Genomic DNA, 6,763 nt, shown 5'->3' with positions numbered 1-6,763 from the left:
TTTAGGGCCAAATATATCAGTGTTTAAGAGAATAAAAGGAAGTGAAGCTGTTTATGGATTATTTCAATTTCCAAATGAGGTAGTTTCTTCTCTCTGATTTGCTTACTAAAAGATGGTGTCAGGCCCTTTATAATTAAGGTATTTTAGAGTGCATAAGATATTAGTTCATTCAGGATTTACTTTCATTTAAGTTCTTTCGAATGTTCTCAACACTTCTCTTTGCCTTTATAGTTCCTATTTCCCAGAGAGGAAAATTCTGACTGCCCATTGGTTGCTAGAGGCACATTCTGAAAAATTTCCGGGTCAGAGAATGTTGTATTTCAATAGCAGCTTCTTCCAGCCTCCATGCTAGGCTCCTGGGACCTCCTGCTTCCTTCCTTCCATAATCTCTTCCTTCCAACTTCTCTTTCTTCTTCATTATTCTTAATAAATTACTTTCTATCTTATCTCATATTTCAAGCCCCAACTTAAATCCAGCATGCCATTAATTTTTAAATATGTATATTATTGAAATTGTCTATATTGGATACCATCACTTAGTTTGCTCAATGGGGAAAAAAGAAAGAAAAAAAGGTCAGAGTAACTGGAAATTAGTCCAGGAGGGGAAGGGTATAATATGAGGTGGAGGCAGGGCATGTAGGCCTTAGGGTCTGGGTAAAAAGGTTTCAAGCGTACACTGAATATAATAAGGAACTATGGTAGAAATCTACTTGGAGGAGAAAAAACTCCCTCACCAGACTCTCCCCATCCTACTGCCTATGTCGCCCACATACCTGTGACACTTTATAGTGTCCCTACCTCTGGTTCATGAGAGTCATAATCATATGTATATGAATATGAAATTTTATGTATGTAGACTATATGGTAGGAGATTTGATTCGTCAGGAGTTAAAATCTAAATAATAACCCTTTGTTAAGGTAAAGGGCCTAGAGAAAACAAGGAAAATAATAAAGAAAGAAATCTTATAAATATCAAGTTCCTACATTTAATTGCATAAGAAAAGTTTCAACTACAGTTACCTTTACCCCCTTCAATTGTTTCCTACCAGAGTCCCTTAGACCTTCTTAGAGAAGCCTTACCTCCGGTTTACCTGCCAACAAGCCCAGAGCTGGCCTGGATTTTGTCCCACTGTCATCAGAGCTAAGCCGGTTAACACCAGACATCTAGTTGCTTACTCTCCATCTAGCTCCAGTTTCCTGGTCTGCCAGACTACCAGACTGGGGGTAAAGCTGGTTTTCTTGGGGCTGGGATATGGGAGGAGGCTCAGAGAAAGACAGTAGCTTTTGGCGGTATAATCGGACCCCTGATTAGCATCAGAGTGAAAACAAAATAGATCTTAGGGGGGAAAAAAGAAACCTTAGTTGGTGGATAATTACATTCTGTTTAAAGCCAGCACAGAAGTCATTAGAGACATTATTAATTTCCATAATACCATGCTTTTCTAGCTGTGTACCTTATTCTCCTTCCCCTTTGCAAGCAGTGTTTCTTCTACCCATATACTCCCATGTTCCTTATATGTCAGCCTCCTTTAGGCTTACTTCTCATTAAGACTAAACTCATCTTTCTCATTACTGCCCACATATATACACTGTCTTTAATAGATCTCAACTGGTTTCCTAGCCAGGAAAATCTACCTTCTAAAATTTTTTTCCTACGTTCTCATTATCAACATCTTAGGTCAGGATCTCATCATTTCTCTTCTGGACAGTTGCAATGTCCTCCTCACTTGATTCCTTCCTGTTAATCTAGTCTTTGCACAATCACTTACCCAGAGAGATCTTTTTCAGCAGCAAATCTGTTTATAGCATTGCTCTCTCTAAACCATTTAAAAGTTTCTGCAGTAGCCACGGGAAAAAATGCAGATGTCCATGCTCTATCCCTTTCTCTGCCCTCCTCCAATCCCCAGCATGAACTTTCAGCCCCGGCCATAACAAAAATACTTTAATACCCCCAATATGCCTTAGTCTCATATAACCCTGAGCCTTTGGCTATGGAATTCCTCATGTCGACACTTCATTGTCTACCAGGTGACACTAGTACACACCTCCAGAGGCAACACCAGGGCCACCTGCTCTGTGAAGGCTTCCATGATTTTACCACACTAGAGTTTTCCTCAGTGCTCTCATGGTAACTAGTTAATACTATTTTATAACATTTATTGCTTTTTCTCTGTGCCATTTATCTCAATGGAATGGAAGCTGCTCTAATAAAGGGACTCTATAGTCTCTTCGTTTTAGTATTCCTGGTAAGTAGCACAGAACCTGGAATATTGTGGGCATTATTGCGTAGTAAATTACTGAACGAGAACAGAATGGAGAGAAACTATTATACAAGTGTAAAAAATCTATTAAGCTAGAGCACAAAAACAGAAATCTAGTTTGGACTTCTTTGTTTGCAAATCACACAGATCCACCTTAAATTATGTTAGGATAAAAGGAGGATTTATTGGAAAGACACTGGAATATCTCAGGTAATTGAAAAAAGAATTTGTCAACAGAAAGTGAGAAAGAAAATCTAGGAAGCGATTCAGTCTGTGGAACACCCCAAACGGGTTTGTTTGCTGCTGGTGTGTGTCTGTGTGTTTCTTCTGGCCACCACTGCTGGTCGTGCCTCTGTTCCTCCTCACTGTAAACTTTTTTCCAGTTCGGTGGTTCTTATCACTAGCTGCACCTTCTAACCCCCCCCCCCCCCCGGGGAGTTTTAAAGAGATATTGACACCTGGGTCCCAGCCCAGGCCAAGGCAATTAGAGTTTCTGGGGATTGGGACCAAAGCATTTTTTTTAGATTCCAGAGGGGATCCTACTGTGCAGCCAGAGTTGAGAACTTGAGTTCCATGTGTGGGAAACAAAGTAGCCAGTAGCTCCTGGGTTTCAGATTCCATTCCCACAGCTTCCTTCTCAGGACAAAAACAGACTGGCTGTCAGTTCTCATTCAAAAATTCCTACAGACGGAATCTTTCTGGCTTAGATTGGGTCTAGTGCCTATTACTGGACCCACCAATAATGATCAAGTGTGTGGGGTCACATTAAATATGGCAGTTCATGCTGGCCCTTATGTTGGAAAGTGTGTTTGAAGCAGTAATCATTCTAAAGAATGGAGATGATGTTTTAGAAGGAGAGTGTTAACTTATAAAACAATATCTAATATGCGTGTAATAACATAATATTTAGCACAAAATTAAAATTCATTAGGGCAATAAACATGTGTTTATTACTTCCTTGTTAGGTGAATGAATGATAAAACATTGAATGATGCGGTTAATCAGTATTGTATACCTTAGGATTTAGATATGAAAACTAACTATTTCCCATAGATGATATCATTAGTAGTACTATTACATAATCCTTGTAAGTTTTGTTTTTTCTTTAGTTGTCTAGCAATGTCCACGTTACAAAGTTTTATTTGTTTGTTTAGTGTCAGTTTAGTTTAATCTTGTTTATACACAAAAACAAACAGGCCTAATTTTGCCATATGAGCTCAAGGGTCAAGTTTCAGGCCAAAAAAAAAAAAGGCTAGATGGTGGGTGCAGTGAGAATAAACTCTGAATCCTGGCATTTGGGCATCTTGGAATAGTTGGAGTTTAGAAGTACGGGAAGATAGTTTCACTTATGTTCAGGCCGTAAAGTGAAGGACAAGGACAAACTGCAGGGAAGGAATTTGCCAGCAGGTAGGTCTGTACTTGGGCAGAGAAGGTGCCACATTCCAGGGCTGATATTAGAAAAAGCCAGAGGTGTCTAGGCACTCCAGTCTGCCCCTAGAAACCTCTCTGGGGAATGGGGAACTCAGAAGGGTCTGCAAGAGAGACAACAGTATTTACTATCTGGCCAGTTCCTTTAATATTCCATTTCTCATTTAAGAATTTAAATATAAATTTGATAGGAACTGTTAACAGTGGTTGCCTCTGGAAATTTTAATTGGAGGATCTTTCACTTTTTGCTTTATTAATTTATCTCTGTTTTTTACTGTTTTATAATGGTTGGTATATAACATCTTTAAACCAAAAAAATGTAAATGAAAGGCTCTTTTAAAAATAAAAAAATGCATTATAACAGGAATGTCAGAGTATAAAGTTTTTTAACATTTTAGAAGTTAGAAAAATAATCCTGTTTTTTAAAAATATGTGATATAGTTGTTGTCTTGACTAAATAAAGTACACTGTGTCTGTACTTAGCAAATAAACCCTCTGGGAGAGGGATGGCAAAGAGAACTTATACTAGATATGTTTTTGATTTGTTTGTGGGAGGAGAACCCATGAGAGGAGGAGAAAGGGGTTTATGAACTAGGAGGGGAGGCTACGAGAGAGAAGTCCAGGGGTGGAATTCTAGCTTGTATACTTTTGTCTTTCCCAAAGCCAGTAGAGTGGCCCTTGTTACCTTCAGTCATCTAGCTATGAAAAATAAAAGCTGTTTAGGTATTTCATGCCGTTTACAGGGAACACTGATTTCAGTCCCTGGTGCTGAGTTCCCTGGGGATACAAACAGAACTTTCTCAGTGAAAGGCTGGCACGTTAGAAATTCATTCCTGCCTCTTTTCCTCTGACTCCCTCCCGGACCTGAGGCCTGGGGTAAGATAGAATGTTATTATTTGTGCCATAATGCAGGAGATCTACTGTGGGAATTTAAATTCTACTGTGTATTTTTAAAATGATTATAAAAAGACATTCAGGTACAGCAGGCCTCTTGCTTCTTTTATAAAGGTTTAAGCAAATAAGCAAACAAACGACTGGGCTGTTGTTATTTAATCTGAGTCCCCAAGGCCCGATACTTCCTCTGAATACATACATGTGAGCTCCTCGGCTTCAGTGGGAGTCATGACTCACAGCTGATGGCAGAACTTGGCCCTTTGAATTCCTGCAACGGGGCTTTCAGAAGGAAAGAAAGAACATGAATAAAGGGGAAAATCTTGAATTTTATTCAAGGCTAAGTTATTGAGGTCTGTAATTCTTCATATCTGCTCTTTCATCCAGCTCAAGAATGTTCTTCTTGCCCACCTTCACCGAAGTGGAAGCCATTATTGTCGAAAGTTCCACATCTGAAAAAGCAGATAATTTAGCAAACACCTTCCCACAGATATTTTTAAGATACTTCCCTCCTTCTTGATGAGTAAAGTTTTCTTTCCAATGGCTCTCTCCCTTGTCAGAGTGCCAGTTCCACTTCCAGTATTGTTCTGGTTAGGTTGCTGGGAGGCAAATGAGAAGCAGGGGAAATACAGTCCTGGGAGAGGAAGGAGGGGTCAAGGGGGCCACATAAAGCCTGGGAAACCTGGAGGAGGAGCTAGACTTAGAAAATCTAGAGGAAAATGGTGGTATGGGAGATAAAATAAGAGCATTCATGAGAAGATGATAGAGATGAAGAATTCAAGGGAAAAAAATGAAAACAGAAAAACAAGAATGAAAGGATCTATGTGGTGACCAGAGTAAATGCTAAGAAAGAAAATGGTCTCATTTTATTTTAGAGTAAGTTGTTATAGACACCTGAATTGTTGTGTGAGTTGCTCTTCTGCCCTTTGTTGGGCTCTCTGAGCAGCACCATGGATGTGGGCAAGAACAAGTAACTTATAAAAGGTGTCAAAAGGGCAGCCAAGGAGAAAGTGGTTGATCCATTTTCTAAGAAGATTGGTGTGATGTAAAGGCACCAGCTATATTCAATATTAGACATAATGGAAAACACTAGTCACAAGAACCCAAGGAACCAAAATTGTATCTAATGGTCTCAAGGGTTGTGTTTTTGAAGTGAGCCTAGCCAATCTGCAGAATAATGAAGTGGCATTTAGAAAATTGAAGCTAATTACTGGGGATATTCAGAGCAAAAACTGCCTGATTAATTTCCATGGCATAGACCTTACCCATGACAAAATGTGCTTGGTGGTCAAAAATGACAGACAAGATTGAAGCTCATGTTAATGTGAAGACTACCAATAGTTATTTACTTTGTGTATTGTGTTGGTATTACTAAAAAAATGCAACAGTCAGATTTGTAGAACCTCTGATGCTCAGCATCAACAGATCCATCAAATTTGGAAGAAGATGATGGAAATCATGACCTGAGAGGTGCAGACAAATGACTTGAAAGAAGTGGTCAATAAATTGATAGCAGATAACATTGGAAAAGACATAGAAAAGACTCGCTGATCTATTTATCTGCTCCATGGTGCCTTTCCTAGAAAAGTCAAAATGCTGAAGAAACCCAAATATGAATTGGGGAAACTCATGGATCTTCATGGTGAAGGTAGAAGTTTTGGGAAAGCTACTGGGGATGACACAGGTGCTAAAATTGAATAAGCTGATGGATATGAGACCCAGTCCATGAATCTGTTTAAAATACGAACATTAAATGGTGTCAAATAAAAAATCTTATTTGTGAAAAAAAAAGAGAAAGAATAAGGTGTTATGTATTTTGCCCGTAAGTTTCTCTGGTTCACTTTTTATTGACTTTTATTTAGCAATGTTACAAAGTATCAACAAATACAGACTATGGGGGAAGATGGCGGCTTTGCTCTAGGCAGTGTGTTTCTCGGTTTCTGTGAAGAGGAGGGAAACTCGTGGTTTGATGAAGAAGTGGAACAAGTGGACTAGGTTACCGAATCACTTTTGAAAGCAGGACATCAAAAATTATTGCGATCATTGAAAAACCAGACGGTAGGGAGACTGCTTCATGACAAAAGGGACCTAGGGATTGGCACAGGGACTAGGGGTGTGCAGTCCCCAGGCCCGGTGCTCTCGGGTCTGCCTCAGGGCTCCCGGGAGAATAGAGTCGCTGCTCC

At 39.5% G+C, this 6,763-nt stretch overlaps 1 pseudogene; it reads left to right on the top strand.

Moving 5' to 3' along the window:
• The first annotated feature begins 5,530 nt into the window (after positions 1–5,530).
• On the top strand, positions 5,531–6,319 carry LOC123809402 (annotated as a pseudogene).
• Positions 6,320–6,763: the final 444 nt, after the last annotated feature.

The sequence above is a fragment of the Phyllostomus hastatus genome, unplaced genomic scaffold, assembly GCF_019186645.2.
Source record: "Phyllostomus hastatus isolate PE091 unplaced genomic scaffold, TTU_PhHast_1.1 phas_contig_1, whole genome shotgun sequence".
NCBI classification, from domain to species: Eukaryota; Metazoa; Chordata; class Mammalia; order Chiroptera; family Phyllostomidae; genus Phyllostomus; species Phyllostomus hastatus.
Note: the sequence above shows the minus strand (reverse complement) of the source record. Positions and strands in the feature narration are given on the sequence as shown.